This window comes from Ornithorhynchus anatinus, chromosome 4, assembly GCF_004115215.2.
Source record: "Ornithorhynchus anatinus isolate Pmale09 chromosome 4, mOrnAna1.pri.v4, whole genome shotgun sequence".
NCBI classification, from domain to species: Eukaryota; Metazoa; Chordata; class Mammalia; order Monotremata; family Ornithorhynchidae; genus Ornithorhynchus; species Ornithorhynchus anatinus.
Window position 1 is genome coordinate 133,801,792 of NC_041731.1, and position 14,408 is coordinate 133,816,199.

The 14,408-nt window shown below is 54.2% G+C and overlaps 1 protein-coding gene across 2 annotated transcripts in view; it reads left to right on the forward strand.

The window, feature by feature from the left end:
* Nucleotides 1–2,755: 2,755 nt before the first annotated feature.
* The window catches only part of MFSD10 (major facilitator superfamily domain containing 10), a 48,271-nt gene continuing 36,618 nt past the window's right edge, over nt 2,756–14,408 (forward strand). The window contains exon 1 of one of the 2 annotated variants that reach the window (XM_029064075.1): nt 2,756–2,888. The gene's annotated coding sequence lies outside the window, so the exon portion shown is untranslated. Of the gene's footprint in view, nt 2,889–9,096; nt 9,115–14,408 lie in introns of those variants that run through there. The other variant, XM_029064076.2, reaches the window with a different exon arrangement.

Consider the following 14,408-nt stretch of genomic DNA (forward strand, 5'->3'; position numbering starts at 1 on the left):
GACTGCGGGATTTTCCAGGGGCTGGGGTTGGAGGCTGGAGGTTGGAGGATAATAATAACGTTGGTATTTGTTAAGCGCTTACTATGTGCAGAGCACCGTTCTGAGCGCTGGAGTAGACACAGGGGAATCAGGTTGTCCCACGTGGGGCTCACAGTCTCAATCCCCATTTTACAGATGAGGTAACTGAGGCCCAGAGAAGTTAAGTGACTCGCCCACAGTCACGCAGCTGACGAGCGGCAGAGCTGGAATTCGAACCCATGACCTCTGACTCCAAAGCCCGTGCTCTTTCCACTGAGCCACGCTGCTTCTCATGGAGGATGGGGGCTGGAGGAGGGAGGATGGGGCTGGGGATGGAGGATGGAGGATGGAGGCTGGAGGATGGGGATTGGGGGCTGGAGGATGGACGACGGAGGATGGGGCTGGTGGCTAGGGGTGGGCAGGTTCCCAGGTGCTGCCCTGGGGAGGTGTCGCTGGCGGGTCTGGTGGACGCCTCCCCTTTGGAAGTCCACTGGGGTGAGGGCGGAGAGTGGGGGGCACCCCCTCCCCCACTACAGGGGCACTAAGGACTACCGCCTGACCAACTGCTGGAAAAGGAAGAGGAGGATGCTGGTGGGAGGACGGGGACAGGGAGAGGAAGGGCTGAGGCCGGAAGGATTGAGGTGCAGGGGGTAGGGATGGGGAGGGCGGGACAGGAGGGGGAACAGGGGAAACCAGGGAGAGGAGGGGGGAAGAGGGGGCATCAGAGAGAGGGGGGTGAGGGGTGGTGGGTGAAGGCAGAAGTGGAAGCCATTCCTCTCCCAACTCTTGAGTGAGCTGTCCACACTCCTGTCTCAAATTCCCCTCTTCCAAATTTCTCCCAGACCCCCTCCAATCTGCTTTCCGTCCCTTCACTCCACAGAAACCGCCCTCTCAAAAGTCACCGGTGACCTCCTTCTTGCCAAATCCAACGGCCCCTACTCCATCCTAATCCTCCTCGACCTCCCAGCTGCCTTCGACGCTGTGGACCACCCCCTTCTCCTGGAGACGTTATCCAACCTTGGCTTCACTGACTCTGTCCTCTCCTGGTTCTCCTCTTATCTCTCTGGTCGATCATTCTCAGTCTCCTTTGTGGGCTCCTCCTCCGCCTCCCACGCCCTAACTGTGGGGGTCCCCGAGGTTCAGTCCTGGGTCCCCTTCTCTTCTCCATCTCCACCCACTCCCTCGGAGAACTCGTTCGCTCCCGCGGCTTCAACGACCACCTCGACGCGGGTGATTCCCAGATCTCCATCTCCGGCCCCGATCTCTCTCCCTCTCTCCAGTCTCGCATCTCCTCCTGCCTTTAAGACATCTCTACTTGGATGTCCTCCCGTCACCTCACACTTTACATGTCCAAAAGAGAACTCCTCATCTTCCCACCCAAACCCTGTCCTCCCCATGACTTTCCCATCACCGTAGACGGCACCAACCCCCCTTTCCGTCTCACGAGCCCGTAACCTTGGCAGTATCCCTGATTCCTCTCTCTCATTCGACCCACCTATTTGATCCATCACCAAATCTTGTCATTCCCACCTTAACAACATCGCTAAAATCTTCCCTTTCCTCTCCATCCCAACCTTTGCCACATTCATACAATCCCTCATAGTAATAATAATAATAATTTTGGTATTTGTTAAGCGCTTACTATGTGTAGAGCACTGTTCTAAGCGCTGGGATAGATACAGGGCAATCAGGTTGTCCCACGTGAGGCTCACAGTTAATCCCCATTTTACAGATGAGGTCACTGAGGCACAGAGAAGTGAAGTGACTCGCCCACGGTCACACAGCTGACAAGTGGCAGAGCCGGGATTCGAACTCATGACCTCCGACTCCCAAGCCCGGGCTCTTTCCACTGAGCCACGCTGCCTCATCCTATGTCACCTTGATTACCACATCAGCCTCCTCGCTGACCTCCCGGCCTCCTGTCTTTCTCCACTCCAGGCCATATTTCACTCTGCTGCCCGGATCATTATCCTACAGAAACGTTCCCGCTCCTCAGGAAACTCCGGTGGTCGCCCATCCACCTCCCCATCGAACAAAAACTCCTCACCTTCGGGTTTAAAGGCGTCCATCCCCTCACCCCCTCCTACCTCACCTCCCTTCTCTCCTACTAAAACCCAGCCTCTACTGGTAATATTCTCACTGGGCCTCCATCTCATCTGTCTCGCCACCGGCCTTCGGCCCCCGTCCTCCCTCTGACCTGGAACGCCCTCCCTCCTCAAATCCCACAGCCGACTCTCCCCCCATTTCAAACCCTTACTGAAGGCCCATCTCCTCCAGGAAGCCTTCCCAGACTAAGCCCCCACTTCTCCTCATCTCCCACTCCCTTCCTTGTCGCCCTGGCTCGCTCCCTTTGCCCTTCCCCCTTCTCCCCATCCCACATCACTTCTGTCCAGATCTGTCATTTTATTTATTTCTCTTAACGTCAGTCTCCCCCCATCTAGACTGTGAGGCTGTTGTGGGCAGGGACTGGGACTACTGCTGGATTGTCCTCTCCCAAGCGCTTAGTAGAGTGCTCTGCACACAGTAAGCGCTCAATAAATACGACTGAATGAGTGACTGAGAGGCAGGGGAGTGAGGGAGAGGAGGGGACGAGGAGGATGAGGATGGAGAGGGGGCAGTGGCGGAGGAGGGATGGGAGGGAAGGGGAGCCAGGCCAGCTGGCGAGCGCAGCGCTTGGCTGAGGGCAGGGAGAGGAAGGGGGCGTTTTCTTGAGGCGGGCGGAGGAGGAAGAGGAGGAGGAGGAGGAGGAGGGAAAGAGGGAAGAAGGCGGGGCCTCGAGCTGCCGGTCGGAGGGACGGGCTGGTCCGCCCTTGTGCGGTGCGTTGCGGTCCGGTGAGGGGGCTGCAGGAGGGTCCGCCAGTCCGGCGCAGGTAAGGAGAGGGCTGGGGCCGGAGGGAGGCCAGGCCGGCTGTCCGCTCCTACCCTGCCCTGCCCTGTCCGCCATTCCGGCCCCTCAACCCGCCGCCCATCCTCTCAGTAATGTCCCCTTTCCCCCGACCTCAGTCCCCCTCATTTCCTTCAAACCTCCTGCCCCCATCCCCCCCGATCCCACCATCCCCCTGCCTCCAGGCCTCAGTCCCAGTTTCCCCCCAATCCCACCACCCCCCTGCTTTCAGGCCTCCGCCCCCCATTCCCTTCAAATCCCACCGCCTCTTCAGGCCCCAGCCCCCCTTTCCCTTCAATCCCACCACCCCCCTGCCTCCAGGCCTCAGCCCCATATGCCCCCGATCCCACCACCCCCCTGCCTCCAGTCCACAACCCCGTATTCCCCTCAATCCCATCCCCCCCCTTTCAGGCCTCAGGCCCCATTCCCCTTAAATGCCCCCCTTCAGGTCCCAGTCCCCCATTCCCTTCAATCCCACCAGCCCTCTGCCTCCAGGCCTCAACCCCCCTTTTCCCATTCCCCTCAGTCCCACCCCGCCCCCGGGCCTCCAGGCCTCAGCCCCCCATTCCCCCATAATCCCACCAACCCCCTGCCTCCAGACCTCAGCCCCCCATTCCTCCCCAATCCCACCACCCCCTGCCTCCAGGCCTCAGCTCCCCATTCCCCCCAGTCCCACCACCCCCCTGCCTCCAGGCCTCAGCCCCCAATTCCTCCCCAATCCCACCACCCCCTGCCTCCAGGCCTCAGCCCCCCATTCCTCCCCAGTCCCACCACCCCCCTGCCTCCAGGCCTCAGCCCCCCATTCCTCCCCAGTCCCACCACCCCCCTGCCTCCAGGCCTCAGCCCCCCATTCCCCCTTAATCCCCCCCTGCCTCCAGGCCTCAGCCCCCCATTCCTTCCCAATCCCACCACCCCGTCTCCAGGCCTCAGCCCCCCATTCCCCCTTAATCCCCCCCCACCTCCAGGCCTCACCCCCCCATTCCCCTCAATCCCACCACCCCCTTCAGGTCCCAGCCCCCCATTCCCCTCAATTCCCCCTCCCCTCTTCAGGCCCCGGCCCCCCATTTCCTCCATCTCTCCTACTTCCATTCCCCTCAATCCCACCACTCTCCTGCTTTCAGGCCTCCATCCCCACCCTCCTGCCTTCAGGCCTCAGCACCCCCTTCTCCCCTTAATTTCCTCCATCCCACCTGCCCTCATTCCCCTCAACCCCGTGGCGTAGTGAATGGAGCACCAGGCCTGGGAGTCAGAAGGACATGGGTTCCAATTTCGGCTCCACCACTGGTCTGCTCTGTGACCTTGGGCAAGTCACTTCACTTCACTGGGACTCAGTTCCCTCATCTGGAAAATGGGGATGGGGACTGTGAGCCCCATGTGGGATGGGGACTGTGTCTGACCCAATTTGCTTGTATCCACCCCAGCGCTTAGTACAGGGCTTGGCACATAGTAAGCGCTTAACAAATGCCACAATTATTATCCCACCCCATCACCACATTCAGGCCTCCAGCCCTACTCACTTGCCCCTCAGCCCCCCTCCCTCCTACCCCTCCTGCCCCCCATATTCCACAGCCCCTCCCTTAGGCCCCTCCCGCACCCCAAATCCTCTCTGTCCCCTCTCTCCCTCCTGTCCACATATCCCTCAACCCCTCCCTTAGTCCCCTCCCACACCCCATCCTCTCTGTCCCCCCGCCCCTCCTGCCCCCCATATCCCTCAACCCTCAGCCCCCTCCCACACCCCCAATCCTCTGTGTCCCCCTTTCCCTCCTGTCCCCCATATCCCTCAACCCCTCCCGTAGTCCCCTCCCACACCCCATCCTCTCTGTCCCCCCGCCCCTCCTGCCCCCCATATCGCTCAACCCCTCACTTTGGCCTCTCCCGCACCCCCAATCCTCTCTGTCCCCCCTTTCCCTTCTGTCCCCCATATCCCTCAACCCCTCCCTTAAGCACCGCCCCCCAAACTCCCAATCCTCTCTGTCCCCCTCCCCCTCAGCCCCCTTGCAAGCAGTTGTCCATTCCCTCCAAAATCAGCTCATCGGGCTGGCCACGAGCTGCCTTCCCAAGGGAAAGAAGCCATGTTGAAGTGAAGAGTAGGAAGAGAAAAATGCATCCCGGAAGGCTTCCAAAATACTGCCTTTCAGCCCATTTCTCGTCAAGAAAGGAGTGAAGCTTTAACTGTCTTGTTTGTAAAAAGCCAAAGAACTAGGTTGAAATCGGACTAGCGAAGGGACATGTAATAATAATAATAATTACGGTATTTGCCAAGTGCTTACTCTGTGCCAGGCACTGTACTAAGTGCTGGGGTGGATACAGGCAAATCGGGTTGGACACACATGGGGCTCATGGTTTCAATCCCCATTTTCCAGATGAGGAAACTGAGGCACAGAGAAGTAAACCGACTTGTCCAAGGTCACACGGCAGACACGTGGCGGAGCCGGTTTAACGACCCTCTTCCCCTCTTCAAAGCCCTCCTGAGAGCTCACTTCCCCCAGGAGGCCTTCCCACACTGAGCCTTTCCCTCCGCCCCTCTTCCCTTCCCCATTCCCCCGACTCCCTCCCTCCGCTCTACCCCCTTCCCCTCCCCACAGCACTTGTGTATATTTTTATTTGTTATGTATTGCTCCACTTATTTTATTAATGATGTGTATCTATGATTCTATTGATCTATTTTGATGGTATCGATGCCTACTTGTTTTGTTCTGCTGCCCGTCTCCCCCTTCTAGACTGGGAGCTTGCTGTTGGGCAGGGATGGTCTCTGTTGCCGAATTGTATATTCTAAGCGCTTAGGACAGTGCTCTGCACATAGTAAGCGCTCAATAAATAGGATTGAATGAATGAATGGACCCTTCTGACTCCCAGGCCCGTGCTCTATCCACAATGCCATGCCGTTTCTCTAATGTAGCTTGGAAATCAGAGGGCGATCACCCTGAGGTAGTGGGCATGACCAGCTGACACCCATCAATCACCTGCCATCTTTGCACCTGCCCCGTGGAGAGCCCTTATTTTTATACCGGACACAAAACGCGTATTCTCGATCCATGCGCAGCGGACAGTGTAGTAGGGGAGACAGGGCGTACAAAATCATTTGGGGTAGGAGGAAGAATCGAGAAAATAGATCACGTGTCTGGAGCAAAGATCAGAGAAGCCGTGTGGTCGAATTAATAATAATAATAATATTGGTGTTTGTTAAGCGCTTACTATGTGCAGAGCACTGTTCTAAGCGCTGGAGTAGACACAAGGGAATCAAGTTGTCCTACGTGGGGCTCACAGTTAATCCCCATTTTACAGATGAGGTAGCTGAGGCACAGAGACGTTAAGTGACTTGCCCAAGGTCACACAGCTGACAAGTGGCAGAGCCAGGAGTCGAACCCATGACCTCTGACTCCGAAGCCCAGGCTCTTTCCACTGAGCCACGCTGCTTCCCCTTGGAATAAGAATAGGTAGGACCTGGGTTCTAATGTACATGTCTATAATTGAGAAGCAGCGTGGCTCAGTGGAAAGAGCCTGGGCTTGGGAGTCAGAGGTCATGGGTTCGAATCCCAGCTCTGCCACTTGTCTGCTGTGTGACCTTGGGCAAGTCACTTCACTTCTCTGGGCCTCAGTTCCCTCATCTGCAAAAATGGGGATTAAAAAATGTGAGCCCCACGTGGGACAATCTGAGTATCCCGTATCTCCCCCAGCGCTTAGAACAGTGCTCTGCACATAGTAAGCGCTTAACAAATACCATAATAATAATAATAATAATTTTCCTTGTATCGATGCCTGTCTCCCCGCTCTACGCTGTGAGATGGTTGAGGGCAGGAAGCGTCACTGTTTATGGCTGTATTGTTCTTTCCCAACCACTTAGTACAGTGCTCCGCACACAGTAAGCGCTCAATAAATACGACCGAATGAAGGAATCCCAGCTCAGCCACTTGTCCGCTGTGTAATCTTTGGGCAGGATGCTTTACTTCTCTGGGTCTCAGTTCCCCCATCGGGAAAATGGGGATTGAAACTGTGAGCCCCACGTGGGACGGGGACTGTGGCCAACCCGATTTGCTTGGATCCACCCCAGCGCTTAGTACAGTGCCTGGAATAATGTTTAACAGTTTTTATTATTATATGAACAGAGAGGGCATTCCAGGCCAGAGGCAGGACGTGGGTGGGTGAAACATCAGTGGTGAGATGGATGAGATGGAGGTAATTAATTAATTAATGTTGGTATTTGTTAAGCGCTTACTATGTGCAGAGCACTGTTCTAAGCGCTGCGGTAGACACAGGGGAATCAGGTTGTCCCATCATGTGTGGCTCACAGTCTTAATCCCCATTTTACAGATGAGGTCACTGAGAGTCAGAGAAGCTAAGTGACTTGCCCACAGTCCCACAGCTGACAAGTGGCCGAGTCGGGATTCGAACCCATGACCTCTGACTCCAAAGCCCGTGCTCTTTCCACTGAGCCACGCTGCAGAGTAGGTCGGCATTAGAGCCCCCCTTTTCCTCTGCACCTCCTCCCCTCCCCGCCCCACAGCTCTTGGGTATATAGGTACATTTTTTATTATTCTATTTATTTTATTAATGGTGTATATACATCTATAATTCTATTTATTTCTATTGACGCTGTTGACGCCTGTCTACTTGTTTCATTTTCTGTCTCCCCGCTTCTGGACCGCGAGCCCGTTGTTGGATAGGGATCGTCTCTGTTGCCGAGTCGCACTTTCCAAGCGCCTAGTTTAGTGCTCTGCACGCAGTGGGCGCTCAATAAGTACGATGAACTGAAGGAATGAATGAGTGGAGCAAAGTGTGCGGCCTGGGGTGGAGTAGGAGAGTGGCGAGGTGAGGTAGGAGGGGGGAGAGGGCTGCTTTAAAGCCAAGGGTGAGGGGTTTCGCTTTGACACGGAGGTGGATGGGCGACCACAGGAGATTCGTGAGGAGGGGGGAGGCCAGGACCGAACGGTCCGTGAGCCGGGCAGCAGAGCGGGGTTGGACTGACGGGGGGAGAGACAGGAGGCAGGGAGGTCAGCAAGGAGGCTGACGCGCTCAGCGAGGCGGACGAGGATGAGCGATTGGATTAACGTGGTGGCGTTTTGGATGGAGAGGAAAGGGCGGATTTCAGCAACGTGTAGGTTGAACCAGCAGGATTTGCCGACAGATCGACCACGTGGATCGAGAGAGAGATGAGTCGAGGACGATACGAAGGTTAGAGGCCTGTGAAACGGAGGGTGGCGGTGCTGTCTACGGGGATTGGAAAATCAGGGGTTGGGGTGGGAAGATGAGCTGCGTTTTGAACACGTTAAGCACTTACTAGGTGCCGAGGATAATTTAGCGTGGTAACAGTTGGGATGGAGAGGAAAGGGTGGATTTTAGTGATGTTGTGAAGGTGGGATTGTCAGGATTTAGTGATGGATTGAATATGTGGGTTGAATGAGAGAGAGGAGTCATGGATTCCAGCCAGTGGGTGATATTTGTTGAGCTCTTACGGGGTGCAGAGCACTGTAGTGAGTGCTTGGGAGGGTGCGGCTCATTCCCTGCCATCGAGGAGCCCTGGTAGAAAAAGTAGAGGGCTGAGAGTCCCAGGACGTGGGTTCTAATCCCGGCTCTGCCAGTTATCTTGCTGCGTGACTCTGGCAAGTCACCTCGCCTCTCCGTGCTTCCGTTTCCTCAACTGTAAATGGGGATTCGATACCTGTTCTCCTTCCTACTTAAACTGTGAGCCCCACGTGGCACAGGGACCGTGTCCCAACTTGATTAACTTGTATCTACTCCAACGCTGAAAATAGTAAGCGCGTAACAAATAGCAGAGTAAATGCAAAATAAATCAAAGAGCATAGCGTCTAGAGGGGGAGACGGTCATCAGTCTACACAAATTACAGATGTGTACGTAAGTGCCGTCGCAGGGTCGCACCTGGAGAGTTGCCCCAGTCCTCTACCGGTCTCGGGAGGGAGGGTCAAGCCGAGGCCCGTCGAGGCCATTCCGAGCTCGGCTAGCGAGGGGCAGGCCATCGGCTACAGGTCCGAACTCCCACGTGCTGAGCCGAGGGCGGAGACGCGAGTTTACCGTGCGGAAGGAGGCGATGGTGAAACGCTTCCGGATTTGGACCGAGAAAACCCTGTGGATCCACCACCGGGACGGTGGCAGACGGAGGTGGGGCCTTGCGGGAGAGCCGCGTCCGTGGAGTCGCTGAGGGTCGGAGACGATTCGACGGCATAAGACAAGACGTAAGCGGTGTAGAGCCGAGGTGAGGGATGACTATCGAGTGCTTAAAGGGTGAGTTTTGACTCGTAGCCGGTGGCCTGCCCCTCGCTAGCCGCTGCCCAAGCTCGGATATAAGTGCAGAGGTGATGCAGAAGGGAGAGGAAGTTGGGGACAAGAGGGCTTAATCAGGAGAGTCCTCTTGGAGGCCTTCCCAGATTGGGCTCTCCCTTTCCCTCCGCTCTACCCCCTTCCCCTCTCCGCAGCACTTATCTATATTTCTATATATTATTTATTACTCTATTTATTTGATTAATGATGTGCACATATCTGTGATTCTATCTATTTTGATGGTATCGATGCCTACTTGTTTTGCTGTCCGTCTCCCCCTTCGAGACCGTGAGCCCGTCGCTGGGCAGGGATTGTCTCTATCTGTTGCCCAGTTGTCCATTCCAAGCGCCTAGGACAGTGCTCTGCACACAGTAAGCGCTCAATAAATACGATCGAATGAGTGAATAAGGCTTTGAAGGTGGGATGCGTGGTGGTCTCTTGTTTATGGAGGGGGAGGGAGTTCCAGGTCAGGTTTTCTGCCAGATATAAATGTGGAGTAGGGGAAAATGATTAAAAATAGCAAATCTGTCTTCAGGGCGTTTCCTTCCTCATCCTTCTAGCTCTTCATTCCTCCCCCGCTCCCAGTCCCACGGCACTTCCGTACATTTCTCTAATTTATTTGTTCCTATTAACTCAATGGAAAGAGCCCAGACTTGGGAATCAGAGGTCATGGGTTCGAATCCCAGCTCTGCCACTTGTCAGCTTGTGACTGTGGGCGAGTCGCTTCACTTCTCTGTGCCTCAGTTCCCTCATCTGTAAAATGGGGATTAACCGTGAGCCTCACGTGGGACGACCTGACGACCCTGTATCTACCCCAGCGCTTAGAACAGTGTTCTGCACATAGTAAACGCTTAACAAATACCAACATTATTATTATTAACATCTGTCTCCCCCTCTAGGCTGTAAATTAGTTACGGGCAGGAATATGTCTTCTGGTTTTTCTTTTTTAGGGTATTTGTTCAATTGTACTCTCCCAAGCGCTTAGCTCAGTGCCCTGCACACAGTAAGCGCTCAGTAAATACGATTGAATCCATCAGTTGGTGGTAGTTGAATACTTACCGCGTGCAGAGTACTGGCTTAAATGCTTGGGAGAGTAAGTAGGTAGCGTGGCATAGTGGCTAGAGCACAGGCCTGGGAGTCAGAAGGTCGTGGGTTCTAATCACGGCTCCCCCACTTGTCTGCTGTGTGACTGTGGGCAGTCCCTTGACTTCTCTGTGCCTCAGTTACCGCATCTGTAAAATGGAGATTGAGACTGTGAGCTTCACATGGGACAGGGCCTGGGTCCAACTCGATTTGCTTCTATCCACCCCAACGCTTAGTAAGGGGCCTGGCAAATTGTAAGCACTTAACAGATACCGTAATAATAATAATTATTATTATTCTTATCCCTGCCCTCGAGGAGTTGCCAATCTAGTAGGGTTTACCTTTTAGCACCCGTGCCTCTCTGCCCACCTGTGAGCCGTGAGCCGAGTTCTGCCCGACCTGCTGCCCACATGCCCTCCTTTGCCGAGCAGCGACGCGTCTGACGTCTTTTATTGGTTCTTGGGCGCTTAACCTCCTAGCCTTCGCCAAGCCTTCAGAACCCCCCTAAAATCACGTCTCCTTCAAGAGGCCTTCCCCGATAAGCCCCCAGTAAACCGTCGTTTCCAATAAGTGCTCAACAAATAAATATGATTATTTACGTAGGAATCATGGTAATTGTGGTACTTGTTAAGTGCTTAGTATGTGTCAAGCACTGTCCTAAATGCTGAAGTAGATGCAGGTTAAGCAGGTTGGATACTGTCCCTGGCCCACGTGGGGCTCACACTCTTCATCCCCATTTTCCAGATGAGGGAACTGAGGCCCAGAGAAGTGAAGTGACTCGCCCACAGTCACGCAGCAGACATGCGGCGGAGCCGGGTTTAGAACTGATCCTCAGGCCCGGCTTTTAACCGTTAAGCCACCCTGCTTCCCTACCCACCCTCCTCTCTGCTTCACCTAAGCCCTTCGTTCCGTATCCATTAATTCTAAAAGTATTTAAGTATTTACGTGTCAAACGCTGTTCTAAGCACTGGGGCGATTACAAGCTAATCAGGTTGGACACAGCCCCGTTCCCACATGGGGCTCACACTCTTAATCCCATTTTCCAGATGAGGTCACTGAGGCCCCGAGAAGCCAAGCGACTCGCCCAAGGTCACACAGCAGACATGCGGCGGAGCCGGGATTAGAACCCAGATCCCAGGCCCGGGCTCTAGCCACTGGACCACGCTGCTTCTCAGTAGGGGAGGCGCTGCCCACTCCGTGTCAACCGACCAGGGGTCGGCGAGCGGGTTTGCATTCGTTCATCCATTCAGTCGTATTTATTGAGCGCTTACTTTGTGCAGAGCCCTGTACTAAACGCTTGGAAAGTACAATCGGGCAACAGATAGAGACCATCCCTGCCCAACGACGGGCTCACGGTGGAGAAGCAGCGTGGCGCAGTGGAAAGAGCACGGGCTTTGGAGTCAGGGCTCGTGAGTTCGAATCCCAGCTCTGCCACTTGTCAGCTGTGTGACTGTGGGCGAGTCACTTAACTTCTCTGTGCCTCAGTTCCCTCATCTGTAAAATGGGGATTAAGACTGTGAGCCCCACGTGGGACGACCTGATTCCCCTGTGTCTACCCCAGCGCTTAGAACAGTGCTCGGCACATAGTAAGCGCTTAACAAATACCAACATTATTATTATTAGAAGGGGGAGAAGGCCGGCAAAACAAGTAGACAGGCAAGAAAGAAGCGCCGTTCCGCCTCGATTCTTTCTTTTTCTCCTCGTTGCTGCTTCGACCGGGCCTGAAACGCCGTGAAGGGCAGCTGTGGTCTACCAGTCGCTTCCGGTGTTGGGGCTTTCGTTTCGGCTGGGGAGATATGGGGAGGCCGAGCGGTTCATTCGTTCAATCCTTTCATTCATTCAGTCGTATTTATTGAGCGCTTACTGTGTGCAGAGCACTCTACTGAGCTCCTGGAAAGTACAGTTCAGCAAGAAAGAGAGACAATCCCTGCCCACACTGGGTTTACGGTCTAGGAGGGGGGGAGAGACATCAAAACAAGTAAAGAGGCATTAATATAAACAGAATTATAATGTTGGTATTTGTTAAGCGCTTACTATGTGCAGAGCACTGTTCTAAGCGCTTGGGGAGATACAGGGTCATCAGGTCGGCCCACATGAGGCTCACAGTCAATCCCCATTTTACAGATGAGGTAATTGAGGCACAGGGAAGTGAAGTGACTTGCCCGCAGTCACACAGCAGACAAGTGGCAGAGCCGGGATTCGAACCCATGACCTCTGACTCCCAAGCCCGGGCTCTTTCCACTGAGCCACGTTATAGATAATGTACCTATGAACACGATATTCATTCATTCAATAGTATTTATTGAGTGCTTACTATGCGCAGAGCACTGTACTAAGCGCTTGGAGTGGACAATTCGGCAACAGATAGCGACGGTCCCTGCCCATTGACGGGCTCACGGTCTAATCGGGGGAGACGGACGGACAAAAACGATAGCAATCAAATAGAATCAAGGGGATGAACATCTCATTAACAAAATAAAATTAATAAAACAAATAGGGTAATAAAACTAATAGGGTAATAAAATAAATAGGGTAATACAAAATAAATAGGGTAACAAAACAAAATAAATAGGGTAATAATACAAATAAATAGGGTAATATATATATACCTACACTTATAGCAGTGACATCTTTCCAATCAGGGCGGCCAGCACGGGGCAGGAAGAGGAGTTTCTTGACCCTGCCCTGATTCCCTTCCTCCTGCCTTTCTGGGATGCGGGGGCTTGGGCCCCCTCCTCCCTTTCCCCTTCCCCTTTCTTTCCACTCAATAATAATAATAATAATAATAATGTTAGTATTTGTTAAACGCTTACTATGTGCCAAGCACTGTTCTAAGCGCTGGGGGAGTTACAAGGTGATCAGGTTGTTCCACGTGGGGCTCACAGTCTTCATCCCTATTTTACAGATGAGGTAACCGAGGCCCAGAGAAGTGAAGTGACTTGCCCACGGTCACCCAGCTGACGAGCAGCGGAGCCGGGATTAGAGCCCACGACCTCTGACTCCCAAGCCCGGGCTCTTTCCGCTAAGCCACGTTGCTTCTCAGTTCCTGCACTGGGGCTGAGGATCCCTTCTGAGGGTGACTCGGTTTCCCCTTCTAGACTGTAAAGTCGTCGTGGGCAGGGAATGTGGCCACCACCTCCGTTATAGTGTACTCTCCCAAGTGCTGACTCAGCGTGGTGCAGTGGAACGAACCCGGGCTTGGGAGTCAGAGGTCATGGGTTCGAATCCCGGCTCGGCCACTCGTCTGCTGTGTGACTGTGGTCGAGTCACTTCACTCCGCTGGGCCTCACTTCCCTCTTCTGTAAAATGGGGATGAAGACCGTGAGCCTCACGTGGGACAGCCCGATGACCCTGTATCTCCCCCAGCGCTTAGAACGGTGCTCTGCACGTTGTAAGTGCTTAACAAATACCGACATTATTAATTATTAATAATTATGGAGCTTGTTAAATGCTTACTCTGTGCCAAGCACTGTTCTAAACACTGAGAGGTAGATACAACCTAATTGAGCACTCACTACGGGCCGGGCCAAGCACTGTCCTAAGCACTGAGGTAGATACAAGCTAATTGAGCACTTACTATGGGCCGAGCACCGTTCTAAGCACTGAGGTGCCCAGGTTGGACCCGATCCCTGTCCTAAATAATAATAATAATAATAATAATGATGGTATTTGTTAAGGGCTGACTACAGGCCAAGCGTTCAGCTAATCAGGTTGGACACCGTTCCTGTCCCCAGTGGGGTTCACGCTCTTAATCCCCATTTTCCAGCTGAGGTAACTGAGGCCCAGAGACATGAAGTGACTTGCCCGAGGTCACGCGGCAGAGCCGGGCTTAGAACCCAGGTCCTTCTGACTCCCAGTCCCGGACTCCACCCCCAAACCACACCGCTTCTGCCCCAAGCGTGGCTTAGTCGAAGAAGCCCGGGCTTGGAGTCGGAGGTCATGGGTTCTGATCCTGCCGCTGCCGCTCGGAAGCCGTGTGACTTTGGGCAAGTTCTGTGTGCCTCGGTTCCCTCATCTGTAAAATAGGGATGAAGACTGTGAGCCCCACGGGGGACGACCTGACGACCCGGCATCTCCTCCGGCGCTTAGAACGGTGCTCGGCCCATAGGAAGCGCTTAACAAATGCCGTCACCATTATCATTTCCG